This window comes from Triturus cristatus, chromosome 2_2 (assembly GCF_964204655.1).
Source record: "Triturus cristatus chromosome 2_2, aTriCri1.1, whole genome shotgun sequence".
Lineage (NCBI taxonomy): Eukaryota > Metazoa > Chordata > Amphibia > Caudata > Salamandridae > Triturus > Triturus cristatus.
In genome coordinates this window covers 1,269,378,593-1,269,405,236 of record NC_140582.1, presented here as the reverse complement: position 1 = coordinate 1,269,405,236, position 26,644 = coordinate 1,269,378,593, and the positions used below count along the sequence as shown (strand labels likewise).

Sequence of the window (26,644 nt, the reverse complement as noted above, 5' to 3'; positions counted from 1 at the left end):
ACGCGTCTGACGTCACCCCGTATGCGTTAACTGTAGACACTGAAAAAAGACTGGCGCAGTACCTTAATACTTGTGACTCCGTGAAGGAGTGAATAACCTGAAATGTACCCCGTACTGATCATCCGACGGCAACTGATGGGTGCCGGTCACTATTGGCAATGAACTCGTGGTGTAATCAGTGTACGTCGCACTAATTATGAAAGTAAAGGTGAATGGAATGCTATATGCACAATGGAGATCTGCTCTGTCAATCAAACAAACTAGGTGAAGGATACGTAATTGAATGAATGTGAAAAGTACAATAAACTGGAGAGATTTGATATATGATGCCGCTGACTGAAAATGATGATAACAGCTGAACAAACTGAAAAAATTGATGTGTCTACAACGGCCTTTCCTAATGTTCTGCAGATGTATGTAGTGCTCCGATGAATGATACTAATAAATATAAATAGAAAAACATGCAAAAAGTGGGAACCACAGAGTGAGTGATCGAGAATGACTCCTGAAAAAACACGTGTGCCCCTAAAAAATTTTTTTTTTAGCACGAGACAAAATTAAGGTCGTAGATAAACTCGTGGTTGATAAATGAATGGAAAGGACAGTACTTACAGACTACTTGATTTAAATAAAACATAGCATTTCCAATTTATCATTGAGTCCTGCTGGTACCAGTGTGTGAAGGAATTTTGTCCACCAAACTTCCCTTTGGGCTAAAACCTTTGAAATGTCGGTGCCTGGTCTAGATAAAACAGTTTCTAGAATTATGAACTTCAATTGAGCGGTGAAATTGTAACCAGTGCGTGGCCAAGTTTGATTTGAGGTTTTGTGTCCGGATTGAACTTTTATGTTCGGAGATGCGAACCTTGATTTTGCGCGAGGTTTTACCTACGTACAGAAGTCCGCAGGGAGATTTAATGGTGTAAATAACATTAGTACTGTTGCAATCTCCGTTGTATTTGAGTGAGATGTGTTTACCAGAATGTGGGTGATTGATAACGTTCCCAGTCATCACGTTGTTGCAGTTGACGCAGTTGTGGCATTTACGCATACCCGTAAAGGGTACCGTGTTAACTAATAGTTGTCTTTTTAACAATTCTTTGATATTCCTACTGCGTGTGTATGCGAACAGTGGTGGTTCAGAGTAGGGGTGGGCGGAATTTGCGAAAGCGACTTCCGAAAATTATCGCGGAAATGTTAAAAATCTCCGCAAACAAGCGGAAATATCGCGAAGATGCGGACGTTTTTTTCCGGCATGTTCGCGAGATTTTCTGCATGGTTGCGGGTCGCCAACTTACCCATGTGGTTGCTTGCGGGCGCGGCCATCTTGTTTTCAGTTGTCTCGCGGTGCATGATCGTGAGAAAAAAGACGTGATCGCGCGACGCATGACGTCACTGCGAGACAGCGCAAATGGCTAAAACAATACAACATCTCATGGAGAACGCGACCGGATCGGGAAAACTTGTCGGCGAACGCGGGGATTCAGGTAAGGCGATCGCACGCGAGAATGTATTATTTTACAGCGCGGGCAAGAACCAAATTATCGCAAAGCTGCGGAATGTGGAAATTTTGACATTTCCGCGCTCTCCGCGGAACGCGGAAATGCCAAATTATCGCAAATTCCGCAAACGGAACGGAAATTTTGCCCAGGCCTAGTTCAGAGAATAACCCATTGAAATCCGGTTCATGTTGAAGTAATTCCCACCTCAGTTTGATAATTCTACTGATGTTTAACGAATTGGTGGAATATTTGGATACAAATACTTGTCTATTCCGGGTCATGAGGACTGGTTTAGGTGATAGCAATTCTGTACGATCTCTTTGTTGCGTTTTGACCACTGCTGCTTGTAACACGTGATCCGGATAACCTCGGGCTCTGAATTTATTGATTTGTTGCAACAATGCCTCCTCTAAGAGGTTGGGATCTGATGTTATTCTTTTGATGCGTAACGCCTGAGAGAAAGGCAAGTTCCATAACAAAGAAGGGGGGTGGAAACTGGAATACATCAATAAATTGTTCCTATCTGTGGGCTTGGAGTAAACTGAGGTCGAAAAAGAATTGCTATTTTTGATGATCAATACATCCAGAAATGGCACTGAATCCACACTGATATTGTGCGTGAATTTGATGCGGGCATTTTTAGCGTTCAATTTATTGATGTTGGATTCAAGTAACGCTCGTGTATTCGTCCAAATCAAAAAAATTTCATCAATGAACCGGACGTAGAAAGCCAGATTGGTGCTCCATTGAATGTTGTTAAAGATGTGATCTTGTTCAAACTTTGACATGAAAGTATTGGCATAAACAGGGGCCCCAGAAAAACCCATGCTGGTGCAGCTGATTTGTAAAGAATACTCGTCTTGCCACTGAAAGTAACTGTGCTGAAGACAAAATGTCAGAAGTTCAAGGATGAACACTTTGTTAGTTGTTAATTCAGGTAACTGGAGAAGTGCCCATTCACACTCTTCAATACCTTCTTTTAATGGTATTGATGTATAAAGTGCTGTGACATCTATGGTACACAAGAGCCTCGAAGGTAAAAATTGTTCAGCCACATTGTCCAAGAGATTTAAAAAATGGGTAGTGTCTTTAACTTAACTGCTCAAAAACCAAAGGAAATGATGGACGGAGTGTTGAACATTGCAAGCACTCACCCCCAGTCAACTGATCTGGGTTTAATCCATCACCATTCACCGGATTCAAGCAAGCCTGGCTGAAGACGGCTGAAATGCCAGAAACCGGTCCTAGGAAGCTTGTTTCCGGTCCAGGGAAGACATGGCTTGGCAGTTCGTGCTGGACTGTTCCGATGAGGCACAGGGTCAGACTGATTTGCATATGGCCATGTCTGAACTGGGGTGGCAGAGTGGACTAAAGAACGGTGATGGATTAAACCAAGATCAGTTGACTGGGGGTGATTGCTTGCAATGTTCAACACTCCGTCCATCATTTCCTTTGGTTTTTGCTTTGTTTGCCATAAGTTGGCAGGGTATGCTCAGACGTGAGTCCCTTGCTCACTTTGCCACTGGATTCAAGCAAGCCTGGCTGAAGACGGCTGAAATGCCAGAAACCGGTCCTAGGAAGCTTGTTTCCGGTCCAGGGAAGACAAGGCTTGGCGGTTCGGGCTGGACTGCTCCCATGAGGCACAGGGTCAGGCTGATGTGCATATGGCCATGTCTGGACTGGGGTGGCAGAGTGGGCTAAAGAACGGTGATGGATTAAACCCAGATCAGTTGACTGGAGGTGAGTGCTTGCAATGTTCAACACTCCGTCCATCATTTCCTTTGGTTTTTGCTTTATTTGCCATAAGTTGGCAGGGTATGCTCAGACGTGAATCCCTTGCTCACTTTGCCACTGGATTCAAGCAATCCTGGCTGAAGATGGCTGAAATGCCAGAAACCGGTCCTAGGAAGCTTGTTTCCGGTCCAGGGAAGACATGGCTTGGCAGTTCGGGCTGGACTGTTCCCATGAGGCACAGGGTCAGACTGATTTGCATATGGCCATGTCTGAACTGGGGTGGCAGAGTAGGCTAAAGAACGGTGATGGATTAAACCCAGATCAGTTGACTGGGGGTGAGTGCTTGCAATGTTCAACACTCCGTCCATCATTTCCTTTGGTTTTTGCTTTGTTTGCCATAAGTTGGCAGTGTATGCTCAGACGTGAGTCCCTTGCTCACTTTGCCACTGGATTCAAGCAAGCCTGGCTGAAGACGGCTGAAATGCCAGAAACCGGTCCTAGGAAGCTTGTTTCCGGTCCAGGGAAGACATGGCTTGGCACTTTGTGCTGGACTGTTCCCATGAGGCACAGGGTCAGACTGATTTGCATATGGCCATGTCTGAACTGGGGTGGCAGAGTGGGCTAAAGAACGGTGATGGATCAAACCCAGATCAGTTGACTGGGGGTGAGTGCTTGCAATGTTCAACACTCCGTCCATCATTTCCTTTGGTTTTTGCTTTGTTTGCCATAAGTTGGCAGGGTATGCTCAGACGTGAATCCCTTGCTCACTTTGCCACTGGATTCAAGCAAGCCTGGCTGAAGACGGCTGAAATGCCAGAAACCGGTCCTAGGAAGCTTGTTTCCGGTCCAGAGAAGACATTGCTTGGCAGTTCGGGCTGGACTGTTCCCATGAGGCACAGGGTCAGACTGATTTGCATATGGCCATGTCTGAACTGGGGTGGCAGAGTGGGCTAAAGAACGGTGATGGATTAAACCCAGATCAGTTGACTGGGGGTGAGTGTTTGCAATGTTCAACACTCCGTCCATCATTTCCTTTGGTTTTTGATTTGTTTGCCATAAGTTGTCAGGGTATGCTCAGACGTGAGTCCCTTGCTCACTTTGCCACTGGATTCAAGCAAGCCTGGTTGAAGACGGCTGAAATGCCAGAAACCGGTCCTAGGAAGCTTGTTTCCGGTCCAGGGAAGACATGGCTTGGCAGTTTGGGCTGGACTGTTCCCATGAGGCACAGGGACAGACTGATTTGCATATGGCCATGTCTGAACTGGGGTGGCAGAGTGGGCTAAAAAACGGTGATGGATTAAACCCAGATCAGTTGACTGGGGGTGAGTGCTTGCAATGTTCAACACTCCGTCCATCATTTCCTTTGGGTTTTGCTTTGTTTGCCATAATTGGCAGGGTATGCTCAGACGTGAGTCCCATGCTCACTTTGCCACTGGATTCAAGCAAGCCTGGCTGAAGACAGCTGAAATGCCAGAAACCGGTCCTAGGAAGCTTGTTTCCGGTCCAGGGAAGACATGGCTTGGCAGTTCGGGCTGGACTGTTCCCATGAGGCACAGGGTCAGACTGATTTGCATATGGCCATGTCTGAACTGGGGTTGCAGAGTGGGTTAAAGAACGGTGATGGATTAAACCCAGATCAGTTGACTGGGGGTGAGTGCTTGCAATGTTCAACGCTCCGTCCATCATTTCCTTTGGTTTTTGCTTTGTTTGCCATAAGTTGGCAGGGTATGCTCAGACGTGAGTCCCTTGCTCACTTTGCCACTGGATTCAAGCAAGCCTGGCTGAAGACGGCTGAAATGCCAGAAACCGGTCCTAGGAAGCTTGTTTCCGGTCCAGGGAAGACATGGCTTGGCAGTTCGGGCTGGACTGTTCCCATGAGGCACAGGGTCAGACTGATTTGCATATGGCTATGTCTGAACTGGGGTGGCAGAGTGGGCTAAGGAACGGTGATGGATTAAACCCAATCAGTTGACTGGGGGTGAGTGCTTGCAATGTTCAACACTCCGTCCATCATTTCCTTTGGTTTTTGCTTTAACTTAACTGCGCCATGACTGAACAAATTTTTGTAGGAAATGATCCACAAACTGTCCTAAAGGTGTGAACAATGAATCACAACCAGACACAATAGGTCGAAAGGGGGGATCATGTAAGTTCTTGTGGACTTTAGGCAACTTGTAGAGCGGTGGTCTTTTCGGGTAATTCACTAAAAGAAATTTCCGTATTTTCAGAGATGTCCAGGACATGTCTACAGCGTGATCTAAAATCTGGATAAGGGTGTCTTTGATCATTTTTGTCGGATCTTGGTCTAATTTAAGGTAGGTTGTGGTGTCTTGTAGATACAAGATAACTTTTGCTTCATAAAAAGTTTTGTCCATTTGGAATATGAGTCTGTCATCTTTGGTTAACTGCCGGATGATGGCAGCTTCATGTTTCTTGAAATTGGTTTCTGTGGGTGAGTGAAATTTCAATTTCGACAGATCTTAGCGAACGAGAATTTCAAATGTATCCAATGTTTTGGGAGAGACAGGTGGGATAAAAACACTTTTGGGTTTGAAGATCTCAGGTTCAGCTTGGAATGCATCACCCGTGGGAATTTGAGTCAGTTGATTTGGGACAACATTAGTGAAAAAATGTTTTAAACATAAATTTCTCATGAATTTAAACACCGAGATTTCAACCTCAAAAGGGTTAGTGTGGTGCACCGGTACGAAGGATGTACCTTTGCTCAAAACTCGTAACTGTGCTTGTGTCAAATCGATTGAAGAAATATTAATTACAAGGCTCTGCCCTTGCTCCTCAGGCTTCGGCATCTGCTTCTTTTTCCCCGCCTGGTCTTTTTGGATCTGGTGGTCGACCAGTGGATGGACCGCTTGCTAAAAAAGACTGTGTTTGAGATGCAGATGGCTGTGTTGCTTCTGACAATCCTAACTGCTCATTGGAGGTGGAAGGTTCTGGGAGAGAAATGATTGGTACTCGTGCTGGATCTAATTCACGATCTGACACTACTGACTCCTGAGAAGATGTGTTTGGTTTATGGTAGGGCTATCTACGCGCATAGACCTCCGGCCATGTTTACGCTTCGTTCAACTTGTAATCAATAGTGTCACGACGGAATTTACGTAATTTTCTCTCCTGAATCTCTTTGCCGTATGTGTCAAGTTTATTGTTAAGATCATCTAAAGTGAGCTTCCAGTAATCTGCCTCACAGCGGGTTGACAAATCTGATTTAATAGCATTCATCTCTTCTTCTAGACACTTAATGGTACGTGACAATTCTTCAATCAATAAAAGAATCAGATCCAGAGAACATTTATTTAATATTGCCTGCCATTTCTCCATGAAGGCTTTATTGAATTGAAATTTGTATAGTAAAGGCTTAATCGGTAATCGTAGACCACGAGGAATACGTTGTACCTTGTGGTATTGTATTAATGTAGAGGCATGTAGCCGTTGGCTTAAGGCTCTGCGTGCTATAAATTCTAGTTGTGGAATTTGATGGGAAATGGACCCACTCTGGACATTGAAAGACGGTGTATCTTGAATGAGGGCATAAATATCTTTAACCTGTGAAGATGTGAATGTTAGGGTCTCAGCTCTGTTGTCTGTTAAATTAGAAATGCTGTCAAACGACATTTTGATTGGAATACTTTAAGAGTGCTGCTGGCTAAGGGAGTGGCTAGAATTATTGATCAAAATCAGTGGAAGTCAGCGCACTCAAACTTATCAACTCTAAATTCGAAATACTTTTTTTAAAACAACATCTACCATCTAAAAACACGTAGTGCGTGCAAACCGGAAAAGGTAGCCAACCTGTAACAACATGAATGAAAAGCAGGTGCTGCTGCACCTGTATACCGAATGCACTGCAATCAAGAAACATACAGACTGTTTCACCATGTACACTTAATCATTGAACATAATCATTCCTTAAACTAAAATTGAGCAAACAGTGACTTTTCTTGTAACATGAAATATGATCCTTTAATTGTAGAGCTTTATAGATCATCAAAATCAAAGATTGTTCATTTGATGCGAAACTTGGTAATGCAGTTCCAGATCAACATATGAATTATCAATGTCAATACTTCTTAAAACAACATCAGCATAGAAAAGGTTGGCTACCTTTTCCGGTTTGCACACACTACGTGTTTTTAGATGGTAGATGTTGTTTTAAAAAACAGTATTTCGAATTTAGAGTTGATAAGTTTGAGTGCGCTGACTTCCACTGATTCTGTTCTGTGATACAGCCATACCATATACACCTAAGTGCATTATAACCTCGCGGTAAATCCTAACTTTGAATGGCTGCATCAATACATGTGGTGTTTGGTGTCAAACGCTTTAGAATACTACCCCCACCTCCCGCCAGTTCTGGCGGCGGGGGTAGCATTCCACCCTTCTAGAGGGAGAGACATGTTCACACTGGCTAAACCTGATAGGACTTTCCTGAGCCCTGGCATCACAAAATAGATGCCTCTGCCACAGACAAGGGTCTGGCCTCCTGCTGCTGACTGAAACTCCGGCATGGGAGGCCTGGACAATAGGTTTCCTGTCGAAGGGAGGTGTGACCACCTCCCCAGACAGGCAGATGTGTATTGGGGCTGGGCGGGAGCACTCTCTGGTGCTTTGAAGTCCTGCACTGGGGGCACGTTTACTGTCCCTGTGCATAGCCCAGTTCAAACCAGTTGCAGGGGCTACCTGCCCCTGATCTGGCATGAAACTGGACAAAGGAAATGGGTGTAACCACCCCTCTTTCCAGGCCCACCCATAGGTGGGGCCTTAGAGTTAGTCCATCCCCTAAACTTACTATAAGTATTTATTTATTTATTTATTTTTTGACATTTATAGAGCGCTAACAATTACCCATGGGCGTCTCGGCGCCTAGGACTTTAGATTACCCTGTACAAAACTCTGCTACATATATCCTGGACCTTGGACTTTCTATCACGACTAGAAGATGGAAGAAATCTCCCTTGGGGTCAAGGAGTGACTCCCCTGCTTGGCAGGCACCAAAGAAGCAACTGACCGTTCTGCATCGTTGAAGCTCCCGCCGGACGCCGAAGTCTTTGCATCACCAGAGATGGATTTCCAGAATTCCCCGAGGCTCCCCTGAGTCCACAGCAAAGATGAGGCCTGTGGCTATCGTGGGTGATGTGGAACTGTGACCCCTGGACACCAGGAACTTTTGCAGCAACACTATCTTTCTGGTCCTCCTCGAAGTTGTGCTTTGGACTCCCAGAAGCCCCAGCCTTGAGCACCTCCTGCACTGAAGATTGTTGGCTTCCACTCCACGAGTGACCTGTGGGCCAGCTTCAAGTGCGACCGCTTGAGGCTCCTTCGCAATCACTAGCCCGTTGGCTAGCAGGTCCCCACAAAGGCAACTCCTTTTCTGCTTGGGCTTTCCTGGTTGCTCCAGATGTGCCCTGACTTACCATCACTGGGTGAGTCCCTCAGACCTTGCTGATCTGCACAGCAGTCCTTTCTCTAAATTCCAGTCACTTGCCGTTGTCAAGGCTTGTTGGGTTCATTCTGGTCGCCGACACCACAGCACTCGACAGACTTCATGGGACAGTTCGAATCCAGCTCGTGGACTTTGTTGACACCTCCTGGACCTCGTGGCTGAAGAGTCAAGACACCCATCAACTCACCTGAAGCACCCAACATCTGTGGGCATTGGTCCATCCTGCCCTAGGTCACTGGCAAGTGACCCCGACTCTGTCCCCTCTGCTTTCAGATTCCTTCCATCCCAGATCCAGGCTTGGATCTCTGCGGACACTTCTCCTCTTCACGGCAGCAGCAGTTCTTTGCAGACTCCCATTGAAATCGACGACGCGACCCGACACCAAAAGACACCTATGCACCCGGCTTCCCTGGGTGAGGTAACTCGAGTACTCCGGTGCTCTCATGGGTGCTAGCCCTAGAACTTCTTAAGTCCAAAAGGGTTTGGTCCTGACTCGATTAGAAGTGTCCCTATTCTTTAAATTTCCAACTGCGACATTGCCCGTAGAAGATAACGGGAACCCGCGGTTGTGTTTACACACTGCATACAGTCCCCGTGGGTCCCCTGTGTCACTCCCTTGGGTGGTTCCTTGGGGTCCCAGGTATTCTACAGGCTATAGGCCTCGTGTCTATTACAGTCGTGGTTCTTATACCACTTTTTTGGTATATGGTTTGGTACGCCCCTAGGGCCCAAACGTGTATTTGTGCTATTACTGATAATTGCTAACTTGTAAACTAAGTACTTCGAACTCCAATCTCATAAAGGGGTGTGTTTTATCTTAAATACATATATTTTGAATATATACCTGGTGTGGTTGTCTTTTCATTTGATCATTCAAGAGATTATAGACTGGTAAAACAAGCTGTTTTACATTCCTTCAAGACTTAGCCTGAAGGCTGCTCTCTATAGCTACCAGTAGGATAGCTTCCAATAAAGGTTGTCTTTAACCTATCACCATAAGGGGTTGTTTGGACTGATACAAGGTGCCCACTAGAACTAGTGGACAGCATAAATCAGGCCACCTTCTCACAGACTTAATCTCCCAAATTAAAACGGCCACAGGGCCCGTTTTACAGTGGTGAAGGGAGAGGTTGGGGCCTGAGGTGACGTGTGCAAACATGCCCTGTGGGGCGTTTTAAGATGGGGAAATTATTCGCCTTCAATCCTGAGGGCCCCTGGGGGCAACTAGTTCACCAGGTGCTTCCAGTAAGCGCCACTGCGCTGCTTTGCAGAGAGGTGGACCAGGCCGTGCCACCTTTTACTCCTCTCTGCAAGGCAGCTCTGTGGCGCTAACTGGAGATACCTGGTGGGCTAGTTGGACCCAAGGGACACTCAGGATTCAAGGGGACTTTATCCCCCCAATTCAAACGGCCACAGGGTGTGTTTGCACACATCAGCTCAGCCCCCCTCCCTTCACCAGTGTTCAAACGCACCCTGTGGGGCGTCTTAAGAGGTAGTTTTAATACCCCTGCCCTATTATGTACTAGGGGCTTACAGAGGAGGTCATTCTAATCACAGTGGTACCCCAACACATAGTGTTCCCTAGTGTATGTAGGTGTTTTAACTGTATTCTAAGTGTCTTTTAGCATAGCACTGGCTCTAGGTTAGTCAGAATCAGTTACCACCAGTACCCATCTGAAAAAATTGTAAAAACTGCACCAAAACCCAAACACATATAGATTCACCCAGGCACTCCCCTTGCACTCCTCTGGTGACCCATTCAGAACCATGTACTAATCCATTCTCTGCGCCAAAACCCAAACACTTATAAATTCACCCAAGCACTCTCCTTGCAGTACTCTAATCATTCAGTCAGTACCCAAGTACTCATGCAGTGACCCAGGCCTTAACACATGGACTGCTCCAACCCCTCTCCAATACGCATGCAGTCCTCTAACCACCTACACACTTGTCTTTCACACCTTCAATTCCCTAGTCAGTATCCATACACTTCCAGCAAACACCCTGTCACTCCCCTTGCACTCCGCTACTGATCCATTTAGCACCATGTACTAATCCATTCACTGCGCCAAAACTCAAACACTTATAAATTCACCCAGGCTCTCTTCTTGCAGTACTCTAATCATTCAGTCAGTACCCAAGTACTCATGCAGTGAGCCAGACGTTAGCACATGGACTGCTTCAAACACCTATCCACTATGCATGCAGTCCTCTAACCTCCTACACACTTGTCTTTCACACCTTCAATTCCACAGTCAGTATCCATACACTCCAGCAAACAACCTGTCACTCCCCTTGCACTCCTCCAGTGACCCATTCAGCACCATGTAGTAATCCATTCACTGAGCCAAAACCCAAACACTTATAAATTCACCAAGGCACTCTCCTTGCAGTACTCTAATCATTCAGTCAGTACCCAAGTACTCATCCAGTGACCCTGACAAAAAACAAAATTTCAGTTTCACCATTTTAAAAAACATTTTTATTTCCATTTATATTAAAAATCTATAATGTAATTTAAAAAATAAAATATGCAAAAATAAACAGTTAAAAAACTGTAGAAAATCAGTATAAAAAAATACATATAACTATTATTACATTTAAAAATTATCATTTAAAAAACCTTTGAAATTCACTGAAAAAACCATAGGTTTCAGACATGTTATATTTAGGAATTAGCATTTAAAAAACCTTAGAAATTCACTGAAAAAAGCATAGGTTTCAGGGCTGTTATAGTTAGCTGGACATTTCACCCATACAAAACCATTCCTCCGTTATAGTTAGTTCTGCTAACTATAACTCGTGCACCCGCAATCCACTGCTGATTATGTCACATATTACATCATTCATGACATCACTGATGACATCTCAAATGACATCACTGATGACATCACTGATGACATCATCCACGTGACAATCAGATACACCTCATCATACACTAGTATAACCTTTCATCACACACTGTAAAATACAAAGTACCATATTTGAATCCATTGACACACCAATACAAGTTTCTAAAAACCCACTCAGTGATTCCTAGATCTACACACACATCTAATCACTTACCTATAGATTCACTCATACATGCTGTCAATGATCAATAGAACACTATCAAACATACTTATACACCTATATCGACATTACACACCAGCACACATCCTATTCACTTATGCAATCATCCTACTCACTTATGCTAACAATGGATCATACTTACGTTTAGTCAGCTACACACTTATACAAACACCACTTCATTTATTCATATAGATAGTAACTCATACTATGGGCCTTTTGTAGGTGGGCTTGCATTTACCACTTCATAAATACCGAATCATACCGATTCGGTATTTATGAAGTGGTAAATGCTATGTAGGTAATGAGTCGGTAATTATTACCGATTCGGTAAAATTTGGTAATTACCGAATCGGTATTTACCGATTCGGTAATGAGGCATACCAAGGTATGCCTCATTACCGATTCGGTAAATACCGATTCGGTAATGGGGGGAACACATGCAAGAGTGACAGGGTGTCACAATGACACCCTGTTGCACCCCTGAAACGGCCATCTGTGCACATGTGGCACACATACATGCCCTAAGGGCATGTATGTCTGCCACATTGCACACTTGTAGGCGCTTTGTAATGCATTTCCACATCCATTCTTCATTTACCACCAACTATTAGTTGGTGGTAAATACCGACTCTAAACATCACCCACACACTCCCCCTACATCTCATTTCTGTATTCGGAATTTACCGAATCGGTAAAATTACCGATTCGGTAAAATTACCGATTCGGTAATTTTACCGATTCGCTAAATTCTGAATACAGAAATTGTCCCCCTACATACCAAAAGCCTAAATACCGGTCGGTAACGGTATAATTACCGAAAATCGGCCGTTACCGACCGGTATTTGGCTACCTACATGAGGCCCTTAGTGTGTTATAAAATCACTATTACAAGTATACAGTTATCCATACAGTCACTCATACAATCACTGAGTCTTATGTATACTTATTTATGTACAACTGTCACATACACTGCCTTTTATTTTTCTAGTTTGTTGGACATGTACCATTGAAAGATATATTTACGCATCACCACACCCATAAAGATATTCACTCAGCTAAACAATTATTATAACATGCAGTCTTAACCTCATATACCTACTGAATCAACTATTCACATATCTTTGGGCAGTCACACTCCCCCCACCGAACCACACACACATTCACTCTTCCATACAAATACTCAGTTAACTATCAATAACTAATATAGACTTTCACGTAGCTAGTAACCAACTGGTGCAGCAGTTTACACAACAACTGACAAAGTGATACAGATATTCACACAGTTTAGTCACTATCCAATATATTTAGTGAGACACTATAAATAAGTCAAGTAAACAGTCAATCACACTGCTACTAAATCTTCCATCCAGGTATTTATATATCCACTCATTCTTCGATGCAGACTGCTATATATATATATAATACATATTTAAATAACGAACCAAACAACATAGTAACTTGTTGTACTAGGCTATCCTCCTCCACCAATATGTTTTATTTACTTCGCTCTACTACTCCTCCCAGAGTCTCTCTCAGGCGACTGACTGTCTCATTTTCCTTTTTTGTAAATGCTACTGCCAGTGTCTACTACTACCAACACAATCATGGCATCTCCATTCTCTTCGGAAACCCAACCTACATCATCATGCAGCCATCACCTGACCCACCCCTCTCCCGAACCCCAACCAATGTCCAAAATGAAAAGTCCCAAAAATCAAATGTCCAATTGTCCATTTTGTGTATAAAAACCCCAATGCCCGATTCCCACCCAGCAAAAGAACCTATAAAAAAGCAGCAATCTGACTTCCATGGTATTTGACACAATCCCACATTTATGAGATTTTGATACTGAGATTTCATGAACCTGAGAATGCGTTAAAAGCCTAGGCCTCCCCAGGGGAGCTGTAAGGGAGTCGCAATAAGAAGAAATACCTTTATTTCCCCTTGTTTTTCCCTTTTCTATTTTTGCTGCATTCTACATCATACATACCTAGTGTTAAAAGCCTCTCATGATTGTTTTTGTGCAGGAAGATGTCCCTTTCGGTGCCTGCGTTGGTTCGGCGATGCGGCGAGCGCAATGTAAGTGGTTTTATTTATTTTTTAATTTGATTTTCCCTATTCTGTTGTCAGTGACCCCCCTCCCCACTGGTCTTACCTGCACCAGCCGCGTCTAGTACCAATATTTCCCCCTCGTGCTGCCTGACTATCTCATTCTGGGGCAGATTTACAAGTCCCATGCACCACATTTACGCCGCCGTTGCCTCACTTCTGTGACACAGCGGCAGCGTAAACCATGCGCCACCATGCACCTTATTTACAATGTGATGCATCTAGGGAGATGCGTCACGTTGTAAAGCCCTGTGCCACATGAAACCTGCGTTAGATTTCAAGTGGGCGTTCCAGCACAGGGTGGGCTTTCCGGTGCAGGAATGCCCCGTAAAGGTGACGCAGTGAAATCGACAAGATTTTACGGAGTCACTTTTACGTCCATGCTACGTCAAAACCCTGCGCCTGCTTGAAGCGGGCGTAAGGAGTGACGCAGCATGTTAGGCATAGGGCACCCCTGAGCATTGCTGGAGCTGCGTCGCGCTTGTGACAAGACTCCAGCAATGCGCCGCCCTTACGCCACAGGGTGCGACACGCATCACCCTATCCTTGCGCCACAGTGCGCAGCATTGTAAATGTGATGCATTCATGGTGGCGCAGGGAGGGAATTGCGTGTCGCATCTTTTCTGGCGCATCCCTGCTGATTTGCAGAGATGCGCCAGAACTTGTAAATCTGCCCGTCTGTGTAAGGAAAGCTACCATAAGAATTGTGACACTGCCAGACAGTAGGCTCAATACCCCTAAGTGCAGCGTGACTCTCTCATACTGTGTAAGGACTACCGCCGGTGAAAGTGTGCCCCTGCCAGACCAAATGATAATTACCCCTAAGTGCAGCGCGTGTGTCTCTCATACTGTATGACCATTACCACGTAGGGAAGTGTAATCCTACAAGGCTGCATTATAATTACTCCTAGGTGCAGCATGACTCTCTCTCATACTCTAGAAATATTCCCGGCATAGCAAATATAGCCATGCCAGGCAGTGGGATTGTACCCTTAGGTGCAGATTAATTCTCTTGTACTGTGTGAGGCTTACCTTGGCAAGAAAGTTGGCTGCGCCAGTATGATAATTACCACTCCATGCAACATGACTCTCAAACACTAAAAGGATTACCACCGTAGGAAGTATGACCCTTCCATGTGGTATGCTATTTAACACTAGATGCAGTGTAATTTTCTCATACTGTTCAAGGATTACCACTGTGGCCTTGCTGTACTGTATAGTAATTGCCCATAGGGTCTGCGTGACTGCCTTATGCCCTGTAAGGATTAACACCATGGGAAATGTGATCCTGCCAGATGATATGATAATTACCACTTGGTGCAGGGTGATTCTCTCATCCTGTTTGAGGATTATCAATGTAGCAAGTAGGACCCAGCCAGACATCACGATAACTATCCCTAGGTGCAGCATGACTCCCTCATACTCTGTAAGGATTACCACCATTGGAGGTGTGGCTCTGCTAGACTGTATGATAATTACAACTAGATGCAGCGTGACTCTCTCATACTCTGTAAGGATTACCACCATTGGAGGTGTGGCCCTGCCAGACATCACAATAACTACCCTTAGGTGCAGTGTGACTCTCTCATACTCTGTAAGGGTTACCGCCATTGGAGGTGTGGCCCTGCTAGACTGTATGATAATTACCCCTATGTGCAGCCTGGCTCTCTCATACTGTATAAGCATTACCCCCCAGGAAGTGAGACCTTGTAAGATTGTGTGATATCTACCACCCGGTGCAGAGTGATTTTCTCAGACTGTGTAACGATTACTGCCATAGGAAGTGTAGTCCTCCAAAGGGTATGGTAATATCCCCTAGGTGCAGCATGACTCTCTCATACTCTGTAAGGATTGGTGCCATAGGAAGTGTGACCCTCTAGGTGCAGGGTGACTGTGTCATACTGTGCAAGGATTACCGCTGTATGAAGTGTGACCCTCTAGGTGCAGCATGACTGTCATACAGTGTAAGGATTACCGCTGTTGGAAGTGTGACCCTCTAGGTGCAACATTACTGTGTCATACTGTGTAAGGATTACCGGCGTAGGAAGTGTGGCCCTCTAGGTGCAGCGTGGATGTCATACTGTGTAAGGATTACTGCTGTAGGAAGTGTGGCCCTCTATGTGCAGGGTGACTCTGTCATACTCTGTATGGATTACAGCTGTTGGAAGTGTGACCTTCTAGGTGAAGCCTGACTGTGTCTTACTGTGTAAGGATTACCACTGTATGATGTGTGGACCTCTATGTGCAGCCTGGTTGTGTCATACTGTGCAAGGATAATCGTTGTAGGAAGTGTGACCATCTAGGTGCAGCGTTACTGTGTCATACTGTGCAAGGATTACCGCTGTAGGAAGTGTGGCCCTCTATGTGCAGGGTGACTCTGTCATACTCTGTATGGATTACAGCTGTTGGAAGGGTGACCCTCTAGGTGAATCCTGATTGTGTCTTACTGTGTAAGGATTACCACTGTAGGAAGTGTGGCCCTCTATGTGCAGCCTGGTTGTGTCATACTGTGGAAAGGATAATCGTTGTAGGAAGAGTGACCCTATAGGTGCAGCATTACTGTGTCATACTGTGTAAGGATTACCGTTGTAGGAAGTGAGGCCCTTTATGTGCAGGGTGACTCTGTCATACTCTGTATGGATTGCCGCTGTTGGAAGTGTGACCCTCTAGGTACAGCGTGCCTGTGTCATACTCTGTACGGATTACCGCTGTTGGAAGTGTGACCCTCTAGGTGCAGCGTGCCTGTGTCATACTCTATACGGATTACCGATGTTGGAAGTGAGGCGCTCTAGGTGCAGCGTGCCTGTGTCATACTCTATAGGGATTACCGCTGTAGGAAGCGTGACCCTTAGGTGCAGCACTCCTGTGTCATACTCTGTACAGATTACCCCTGTTGGAAGTGTGACCCTCTAGGTGCAGCGTGCCTGTATCATACTGTGTAACGATTACCGCTGTGGAAAATGTGAACCTCTAGGTGCAGCGTTACTGTGTCATACTTTGTAAGGATTACCGCTGTAGGAAGTGAGGCTCTATATGTGCAGGGTGACTCTCTCATACTCTGTATGGATTACCGCTGTTGGAAGTGTGACCCTCTAGGTGCAGCCTGGCTCTGTCATACTGTGTAAAGATTACCGCTGTAGGCAGTGTGACCCTCTAGGTGCACCATGACTGTGTCATACTCTGTACGGATTACCCCTGTTGGAAGCGTGACCCTCTAGGTGCAGCCTGGCTGTGTCATACTGTGCAAGGATTACCACTGTAGGGTGTGTGACCCTCTAGGTGCAGCTTGACTGTGTCATGCTGCGTAACAATTACCGCTGTGGCAAGTGTGACCCTCTAGGTCAGCTTTACTGTGTCATACTGTGTAAGGATTACCTCTGTAGGAAGTGAGGCCCTCTATGTGCAGGGTGACTCTGTCATACTCTGTATGGATTACTGCTGTAGGAAGTGTGACCCTCTAGGTGCAGCATGACCGTGTCATACTCTGTACGTATTACCGCTGTTGGAAGTGTGACCCTCTAGGTGCAGCGTGGCTGTGTCATACTGGGTAATGATTACCACTCTAGGAAGTATTCCCTGCCAGACGGTATGATAACCACGTCTACCTGAAAGCTGACCCCATCATACTGTATCACAATACCTTCTCGCAGGACGGCCTTGACAGACTATATAAAAATTACCTGTGGGTACAGGTTGATCCCTCCTCAGAGCACTGGTTGAAGCCATTTGATCCTCAACAAATCCACAGGACTCTGTAAAGAGAAGAGTATGAAGAAATGTGTTTTTATCTAATACAGACACAGGAAATGGTCTAGAAAGTGCTGGAGGCGGGGAGGTTCTAATGATAAGACACAATTTTGTTACTGCTGTTACTGCTGTTACTGCTGTTACTGCTGCAGTTTGTGTGAGATGGAGAGCTGCTGAGAGTCAAGATAACAGGCAGCATCACCAACACCTATCTTCAGTGACGTATTCGAGGGAGGCTGGAGGGAGAGACAAAGAGAGGCAGAGAGAGAGACAGAGACAGAGAGAGAGGCAAAGAGAGAGAGAGAGAGATAGATAGAGAGAGAGAGAGAGAGAGAGAGAGAGAGAGGGAGAGAGACAGAGAGACAAAGAGAGGCAGAGAGAGAGAGAGAAAGAAAAAAGGGATATTTGTGCATGGGAAGGTGCTGGGAAAAAGAGAAACAAAAGACACACAGTTGATGTACGGAATGCAGAACAAATCTAAACATTCACCCCAGTCAAGAGATCTGGATTAAATCCATCATTCATTTGCTTACCATGCAACCCCAGTTTGCACCTGGCCATATGCAAGTCAGTCTTGACCCTGTGCCTCATGGGAACAGTCCAACCGAAACTGCCAAGCAAGGGCCTCCCTGGACCGGAAACAAGCATTCTAGGACTGGTTTCGGGTTTCATCCCTCATCAGCCAGGATCGCTTTAAATCAAGTGGCACAGTGAGCCCCGGACCCACGTCTGAGAAAACTCGGCGCACTTTGGGCGATAAAACAAAAGATACACATTTGATGGACGGAATGCAGAATAAATCAAAACATTCACCCGAGTCAAGAGATCTGGGTTAAATCCATCATTCTTTTGCTCACCATGCCAACCCAGTTTAGACCTGGCCATTTGCAAATCAGTCTTGACTCTGTGCCTCATGGGAACAGTCCAGCCCAAACTGCCAAGCCAAGTCCTCCCTGGACCAAAAACAAGTATCCTAGGACCAGTTTCGGGGTTCACCCCTCATCAGCCAGGATAGTTTAAATCCAGTGGCACAGTGAGCCCAGGACCCACGTCAGGGCATACCCAGCGCACTTTGGGCGAGAAAGCAAAAGACACACAGTTGATGGACGGAATGCAGAACAAATCAAAACATTCACCCCCACTCAAGAGATCTGGATTAAATCCATCATTCTTTTGCTCACCATGCCACCCCATTTTAGACCTGGCCATATGCAAATCAGTCTGGACCCTGTGCATCATGGGAACAGTCCAACCCGAACTGCCAAGCCAGGTCCTCCCTGGACCGGAAACGAGCATCCTAGGACCGGTTTCAGGCTTTCACCCCTCATCAGCCAGGATAGCTTGAATCAAGTGGCAGAGAGCCCAGGACCCGCATCTGGGCATACCCGGTGCACGTAGGGCGAGACAGCAAAAGGCACACAGTTGATGGACAGAATGCAGAACAAATCAAAGCATTCACCCCCAGTCAAGAGATCTGGGTTAAATCCATCATTCTTTTGAAACTCTTGCAAATCTGAGACCTATTGCATTACAAATGTATGTTAAACCCCAAAACTGATCCCAAGATGCTTGTTTCTGGTCCAGGGAGGACCTGGCTTGGCAGTTTGGGCTGGAATGTTCCCATGAGGCACAGGGTCAAGACTGATTTGCATAGGGCCAGGTCTAAACTGGGGTGGCATGGTGAGCAAAGGACGTTGCATTTCCTTGACCTGTACATCAAGTTCCCTAGCCCAGCTCAACTCCCTGAAGTAAAGGATGCCTTTTATACACTGGGGAGGATGCCGAACGTCATCGGATCTATTGATGGTACGCATGTGGCCCTGATACGACCACAGGCACATGAGAAGGCATACCGGAACAGGAAACATTTCCACTCGATCAATGCTCTGGTGGTATGTCTTGCAGACATGTGTATCACACATGTGTGTGCACGTTTACCGGTTATGCGCACGATACCTACATAATGAGGAGTAGTCGCATTGCAACGCTGATGTCACAGATGCCAGACCAGCGTGCCTGGCTTGTCGGTGTGTACTGACTGTTTACCATTGTGTGTGTTTGGCAATGTTATATTCCCCACTCCGAACAAAACTCAGCTAATTGTTCAATTGTTTGTGTGTAGGTAACTACGGATACCCCAACATGCCGTGCCGTGGTTGCTGACACCCCTCAAGAACCCTGTGACACCAGCCGAGATGCGCTACAATGAGGCACATGGCCGGACCAGGAGGGTGATTGAGCGGACATTTGGTCTCCTGAAAAGCCGCTTCCGCTGCCTGGAGAAGACCGGAGGGGCCCTCCCATATGACCCTGCAAAAGTGTGCAAAATTATCCTTGTATGCTGCATGCTACACAACATGGCAATGTGGAAGAAGGTGCGTCTCATCCAGGATGACGATGACCGACCTCCGCCACCTGTGGAGGATCCCGGCCTGGGCCACGATGCCAGTGATGATGAAGATGAGGGTGACGGCCGCCCACAGCTCACCAACAACTTCTTCACCTGAATGTGAGTTTACAGGGTTGTTATGTGGTAAATAATTTAATTACCGGAACTTAATTTGATGCGGAAAATCTATAACAATAGCTCAGTAAAATAAGAGGCAGAATCCGTGGTATTAGAGGTTCGGAACGGGCTTTATTCCATAATCAATTTAAATCGATGAGCTCCATATTCCATCACCACGAAGGTTCAGGAAGTGAAGACCGTACTTTATTGATAAGTAATCATTTTTATACAATAGGCATTACAGTGAATCAAATGCAGGAGGCGTAACAATTGATAGTAAAGACAAAACATACATGCGTAGCAAAAGTGGGTGTAACTGGGTGTAACTAAGGAACGTCATCAGGTATGATGTCATAATAGGGTGGTTCCATGAAAGAATTTCGCAATGTCAGCAGAAATACTTGGCAGAAATGCGCGCGCAGCAGCATGACGTGTGATTGTCGTGCAACTAGGGGTTGAAGGGGACTTGACATTTAGCTCTACATGTGGCGACAGAAGTCTGGAGGGTCAAGTCAACCTAATCCCAAATCATATCTAACATCCTATGTTTAAAGAACTATGTTATCCAAAAGAGAGGCCTTCTTAGAGTAGAATCTTATTCTATACTGACTATACTGACTGTGAGTGCGTGTACAAGCGTCTAAGTGTCTACACTAGATGCGGGGGCAGAAATCTTTCATAGTAACAGGGCTATGAATTACTTGCATAAAGACAGAGAAGCCGGGCCTTTTGCTCGGTAGCTGGAAGAATGTTTACTTAAACTACTAGACAGGAATGCATTGGGTAGGGAGCGGAGCAGATAATTTCGAAGGTGAAATACAGTTTTTGGCAGGCAACAGGCTGATGTCAGGCACCGTTAGCTGCGCAGGGAGTAGGACAAAGTTCATGGATACAGATGCGAGCTCAGACTGGAGCTTTCAGAGGCAGAAGGCAGGAAAAGCTTGATGGCAGAATCAGGGCCTACTTGCCTGGACTTTAAAATGGCATAAGTGAACCATATAAAGCCGGTGGCCTTTCGTACTTAGGAATGGAATATCCGGCCCATTCATGGCGGATCTGAAAGAGGACATGTTGGCGGTGGACGCACATGTGTTTGCGTCTTTATAACTGGAACTGGAGGGAACATACATGTACTTGTGATTTATACATGAAACCGTTGGGGTCCAAGATAGGGGACATAACTGATCATAAAAATCCATATTTCCACATTCCCTCCTTGTCCCCTACTTGCCCGTCAAGAGATATCAATCTTCATCAATCCGTTGATCTGTTCATATAGCATCATTTGTTCTTCTTTTTTCTTCTGGGATGAATGAAATCTTGGTGGTGGAATACACGATGTGGCACACAGACCACAGATCGCTGGTCCACATTGTAGGCATAGACAGCAACTGAATAATATGAGGAAGCCAATACCTAGGAAGGATAGGACCTTCCATCCAAAGGTAGATAATACACTCCAAAACCAACCGGACCAAGTCCAGGTGCCTGGTTTCTGGTGTATCTGGCTTACAATCTTATGAAGGCGAGTTATGGCTTTATATACAGATGGCGAATTTTCTGGTATGAAAATGCAACAACTTGATCCGATGACCCTACAAGCTCCGCCCCTATCGGCCAGGATGACGTCAAGGACAAGACGATTTTGAAGCACAACAATCCGCATAGCAGACTGCTCTTCTGTTAAATTGCCTAAGGCGGAAATAGTTTCGTTCACTACTGCTTCAAGGGTTCTGGTTAATCTACGTATCAGCTTACTATTGGTAACTGTACCTATATAGGGAAAGAGACCTTTATTGAAATCTGTGTATTTTTCCCATGCGGTCTCAGTGTAATCGACTATTGGGAGATCTCTCCTTTCTCTATTGTGTACTAAATGAGTATTTCTATAATAATCAGGAGGAGCTAGGAAAACAGGTGGTAAAAGGAATCCGATGTAGCAGGTACCATCCCAATCTAGAGGTAAACGTATGTATGCCGTCTGACCACATATGAAGTAGGAATGGCGGGAAGCTCTAAATGTAGACTTGCCTTGATCACTAAATTCTATCACAGTGGTGCATCTACTATGGCCCATATGTATGGAACCATTCTTTCTTACACATAATTCACCTTTAACTGGAAATACTGACATGGCGGGCAAAATTGGTGTAGCTTCGGATTCGACATTCAGGATCATGAGATTAAGCGTAAAATTACCTAATCCATATACTTCATTTTCTAGATCAGTTCCTGTTCTTTTGGGAAGTCCCTCCTTGTTAGGGTAGCAGACTTCGAGTAAAACTACGTTCAGATTTCCCCATACCCAGTTATTCTGGTAAACTGCAGAATTCGAATCTAGGGAATTAATTAAACTAAACCATGCTCCACAGGAGCCGTTGTGTGTGAACGGGTATGGAAAGAGAGGTAGAATTCCTTTATAGTTCTGATAGGGAGGGAGTCGACCACATATCCAACAATTTGTAGCATTGCTAACCTGATGGGAATGATGTAACATACTAATAAACGTGTTATTGCGCAGCGCAAATCTATAAGACAATTCATGCGGAGGTAATTCACTAAAAGAATGTTCAGCAGTAACATTATAAACATGTCTAGAAATAGGATAATATGTGTGCAACAATATACTTGCAGTAATTATTAAAAAACTTAAGAAAAACAAAATTAATAACGTCACTGTGCAATGACTACGCAGTGATTTACAGTACGCATGTCGTTTCAACTTTATCCTTCTGTTTCTTTCTCTATACAGGTCCAAGGGATACATGTCAGAGACAAATTCGACCGATTCACCTTGGAGAGGACTTAAACAATCAAATTGCCTGACTTGTTAGACCTAAGTTTTAGTTTATATAGTTCGTGGTTATTCAGTTCAACCAAAGGAAGTTTTGAGTCAATCGGGGAAGACACGCAAGGTGTGTCGTTTACGTCTGACGGTAGTCCATGAAATTTCTTGATATGACTTGAATGTATCCAGCCTTTTCGTCCTTCGATCTTTACGGCTGTCCTCGTCGTTAGCAGTACGAGCTGAGGTGATTTCCACCTAGGATCCAGCTGAGACTTCCGATCAAAGTTCCTCACTAAAACCAAATCCCCTGGAATTACGTCATGGGGTTTCACCTCTGTGTTGTCGGGAAAGGCTGCAGCTACCTGTGAACGACAAGATTGTAGTGCAGACATCAAGGAAGCCAAGTAATCTGTCAGCATATTACAGTCAATATCAGTTATTTTGCGTGGTATAGGCGTCCCCCACATATTTGGTGGTCTACGGAAGATCACCTCATAAGGGGATAGCCCTGTTCGAGAGTGTGCTACCATTCTCATGTAAAAGAGTGCAACGGGTAAGGCTACTACCCAGTCGACACCTTTCTCTCTACAAATTTTGGACAATCTAATTTTCAGGGTCTGGTTATGTCGTTCCACGAGACCTGCTGCCTCGGGGTGTCGGACACAGTGGAATTTCCACTGATAGCCTAACAAAAGTGAAACGTGTTTCATTAATTCGGATGAGAACGGCTGGCCGTTATCTGAGTAGACAACATGTGGTAAACCGTACCGTGGGAAGAATTCTCGAACTAACTGTTTGGCAGTAGTCGGGGCAGTGTAATCTGAAACCGGGTATGCCTCTGTCCAACGGGAAAGAGCACAGACAACTACGAGAACATATTTGAATCCTCGACATCGTTCCATCTGGATATAATCCATCTGGAGGACTTCAAAAGGGTGATCAGGAGGCTGAAATCCACCCTGCTCTACGGGAATGCTTTTTCCTGGGTTAAACTGACAACAGATCATACAGGTACGAACTTTTTGTTTAGCTGCTGCTCGTAAATGTTTGTTGAACCAAATGTGTTGAATGCTGTCTAGCATAGCTTTTTCTCCTAGATGCGCTGGACTATGTACAGTGTTAATAACGACTTGGACCATTGAATCAGGAAGGAACCACACAGATTTTTCCTTCGTCATCCATCCTTGGTCCGTTTGGATCCCTCCTAATTCAGTCCATTTCTTTATTTCGTCTGGTGTAGCATGTGTCTGTATGTCAATTACGTCAAGAGCGGGATCCTTAACCATCATGCAATGTGTTGGTGTCGGGACTATTGTCTTTGTCATGTCGGATGTTTGAGTTTGAGCGGTCTGTTTAGCTGTTCTGTCAGCTAGATCATTGCCTTGAGAAATGATATCAGTAACTTTCGTATGAGCTTTACATTTCATAATTGATATTGCAGTGGGTAAATGTATTGCATCTAATAAGGCATGAATGAGGGGTCCGTGCTGAATGTGGGCACCGTGAGAAGTTAAATAACCTCTCTCTCGCCACAGCACGCCGAAGTCATGTACAACTCCGAATGCATAACGTGAATCAGTGTATATGTTGACTCTTTTATTTGTGGCTTGAATACAGGCTTGTGTCAGAGCGATGAGCTCTGCGGCTTGAGCGGACAAGGTATTTATGCTATTAGTTTCAACTATTTCAGTGTCTGTTGTGACTGCGTAAGCGGCCACTAGCTCTCCTGTACCTGTTCTCATACATGAACCATCTACATACAACGTCAGGTCTGGGTCTGACAATGGGACGTCTGTCAAATCTTGTCTGGGTTTCGTCGTGATAGTGATAACTTCAATACAATCATGTGCTAGTGGGTCTGTTCCATTTATAGGTAACAGTGTGGCAGGATTCAATGTACTACAACGTCTGATTTCTATATGTGGCTGAAACAATGTTAATTCGTAACCAGTGAGTCGTGCTATAGTCAAGTGTTGTGTTTGTGTGCGGTTCAAGAGAACCTCTACTGCATGTGGTACTTGTACTGTCAATGGATGTCCTAATACTATGGCATCGCTTTGTCTGATTGCTAAAGCTGTTGCTGCCACTGATTTCAGGCACGCAGGCAAAGCCTGAGCTACGGGATCTAATGTACTAGAAAAATAAGCACATGGTTTGTGTGATCCTGCTTGTTCCTGTGTGAGTACTGACAAGGCAGTACCTTCGCGTTCTGTAACGAAGAGTGTAAACTGTTTATTGTAACATGGTGTTGCTAAAACAGGTGCTTGGCATAAGGCTTTCTTTAGGCTTTCAAAAGCTTGTGTATGTTCCTGAGTCCAAGGGAGAACAGTCGATGTGGCTGCCTCCTGTGTTGTCAATTGAATGAGTGGTTTTGCTAGAAATGCATACTGAGGGATCCACTGCCTACAATATGAAGTGAGGCCTATGAAAGCCCGCACCTCCTTTTGTGTCTTGGGTATTGGCATATTAGCAATTAACTGGATGCGATCTGGTGTAAGCTGCCTTCCCTCCTTGGACAGCGAGTGACCAAGGTAAACAACTCGCTGGACACAGAATTGCAGCTTAGAAGGGGACACCTTGTGCCCCTTTTCGGCCAAAAATTGTAATACCGTCAGTGAGGCTTTTTCACATTCAGGTTCGCTTCTAGCGGTGATCAGCAGATCATCGACATATTGAAGCAGGGCAGTGTTGACTGGCATGTGGATACTGTCGAGTTCTCGTTTCAGTGCTTGGCTATAGATGCTGGGGCTTTCGGTAAATCCCTGGGGTGCGCGTGTGAATTTAAAGCTACGTCCATTTAAACTAAATCCGAACAAGTATTGGCTTTCCGGATCTATTGGGACGCTGAAAAAGGCATTTTTGAGATCAATTACAGTAAAGAACGTTGCTTCGGAATCAATGGCTGTCAGTAATGAAGAAATGTCTGGGACTACGGGGTATTGTGGTACTATGCATTTATTTAATTCGCGCAGATCAATAACCAATCGATATACTGGCGGGGCTGTTGGATCGGTTCGTTTAAGAATCGGAATTATCGGTGAATTACATACATTGGAGTCAGTTTCCACAACCACTCCTTGGGTAATAAGCTCGTCAATGATTTGTAGTAAAGCCACTACAGCATCTGGGGGTAACTTGTATTGTCGCATTCGTGGAAGTACCACTCCTGCCTTTAGTGTGACTCGATATGGTGTAATGTTCATGCAACCAACATCTGTAGGGCCTTGTGCCCATAAATGTGTCGGTAAAGTCTGTAGTCGGTGATCCATGTCTCGGGACACGTAGTGCCCTTTGTAATCACGTAAAAACAATCTTACTCCTTCCGGAGAACAACATATAATAGCTCCTAGAGCTTTCAAAGTTTTTATGCCTAACAAGTTTTCTGGACATGATTTAGTAAGTAATAAATCTGTAGTTCGTGTCAAGGGACCGATCGTAAGTGGAAGAGGCTGTGTTACTTCGTTAATGATAGGTTTTCCTGAAAAGCCAAGGGAAATATTCTGTGTGCCTGAGAGGGGTGCCCCTGGTACTTCACTACGTTTTATTGTTGTTCGGCTTGCCCCTGTATCAAGTAAGAATTTTCTATCTTGACCTAACAGTTCACTGTGTACATAAGGTCCTTCTTGATCTACAGGGACCTCAATAAGGGGTAAGCCAACTTCCCTCTCTAGGCTGTTTCATGAGTATCGTTGATAATCAGGATAGTCATACTGTGCGGTCTG

The 26,644-nt window shown here is 45.1% G+C and overlaps 1 long non-coding RNA gene across 1 annotated transcript in view; it reads right to left on the bottom strand.

Annotated features, from left to right (window-relative positions):
• The window catches only part of LOC146863569 (uncharacterized), a 46,419-nt gene that overhangs the window by 989 nt on the left and 18,786 nt on the right, over positions 1-26,644 (bottom strand). The window contains exon 2 of the long non-coding RNA XR_014978622.1: positions 17,559-17,630. This is a non-coding gene — a long non-coding RNA (uncharacterized LOC146863569). The remainder of the gene's footprint in view (positions 1-17,558; positions 17,631-26,644) is intronic.